Here is a 1,678-nt window from a genome sequence, read left to right as displayed (position 1 = left end):
TCCTTCGGCCCCCGGTTTGCCCTTTTTGGTGAACGAATTGTGCATTTGTACGAACGTTGCATGGTTTAGCGTGACATAGGTGTTCGGATATGAGATACGTTGATATGGACGATGAAATTTAAGGACTGATCGATCATTGTCTACAGATGCGTCCACATGTGATTAAGGGGCTGGATTTGCCATGTCCAACAGTAGACGCTTTTAGCTAGCATGTGACGGCAAAACTACCTGCCGGTCGACACGATTTACGCGGTGATTGTTTGTCATAAAGTCAAAACTAATTCAGCTGTAGTAGTACACCACTACCGGCGGTCGATGAACCTCTAGCCATGCAAGATGCAAAAGTGAACACGTTTACGAGTCCCGGCAAAAGGGAAAAAGGAACGTGCTCTTTTTGAGAGGGTGAAAAACGAACAGGTACACGGACACTGTTGTCGGCGTGCAGATCTTCTGACCCCCAATAGGACTGCCGTGCAGCCTTTTCTTAGCACGAACGTGTACCTTTGCCATGTGATAGAGAAATGTGTTTTTTTTCTTCAGAAAAAGAAATGTGTACCTTAATTTGTCCTGCTACTCGGATTGTAATCTTTTTCTTTTTGCTAGAATCTCGCATTGTAATCCAGAACATAATCTCTGACCTCACCCTGATCTCAAGGAGCATGGAGGTATGTGGCGTGACTATCCAACTTGTCGCTTGTCTGAACTATATAAGAACAGTTTTTGAAATATATTTAGTTTTCGACATAGGAACACAATATCCCCATGCTAGTTAAAAGAGATATTGTCATCAATATTTTATTGAGAGAACAAAATCGTATTCGCTGCACAATTGTATCAAAGAAAAAATAGTACCCAATGACAAACCCGAATATTTTTTGTCCCACACGGATGTTGGCAGTGGTTTTGTGATGATGTCTTCATACAATAGATCCATGCTATTAGATGATTGCGGCGCTTTTGCGTCATCTTCCTCCTTCGGGGCATCATTTTTGGAGCTGGGCATCGCCGCAAGTTGCACACGCAACTTATATCGCATAAGCCATTTCTAAGATCTTGAAAAACATGAAAAATATGGACATTGGTTATGATATGTTAGTTGCATCTATAATTTTCCATCCAAATTTATTATCGTTTAACTGATGTACAAAGTAAACAGAAGATAAGTGAATAGTACTCTATGATAGATACTTCTATCTTACAGTGTGTTCTTTTTTTCAATCGGGTACAAATAGTGACAACTCTAAATTGAAATTGGTAGGCGCACCCCGAGACACCGTTGTCACGGCCCCCACGAAGCAAACACGAAAACGATCCATCGATTGATACCTCAGCATCGGAAGAACAAAATGACCAGTGCCTGGCTAGGTTCACTGATCGTTCTCCCCCCTTCTGGAACGACTGTGCAGCAAGCTCGACCCCTCGCCGGTTAGCCGGCCGGCCGGCCGCTGTCCTTCGGTTTGAGTGATTAGTTTGCACTGCACGGCCGAGCCGAGCTCATGTCTGTCTGCATTTGGACGCACACAGCGTGCAGACGGGACGCCGTTTGGCCCCCTGATTGAAAGTCCAGGTCGGCAGGGCCGCTGATTCATACGCTTGACGTGATTTGTGACTTGACTTGACCAATTAGTGAGCTGAGCAACCGATGATTAAGCAAAAAAATAATCACTAAATCACGCGA

The sequence above is a fragment of the Triticum dicoccoides genome, chromosome 1A (genome assembly GCF_002162155.2).
Source record: "Triticum dicoccoides isolate Atlit2015 ecotype Zavitan chromosome 1A, WEW_v2.0, whole genome shotgun sequence".
Lineage (NCBI taxonomy): Eukaryota > Viridiplantae > Streptophyta > Magnoliopsida > Poales > Poaceae > Triticum > Triticum dicoccoides.
Note: the sequence above shows the minus strand (reverse complement) of the source record.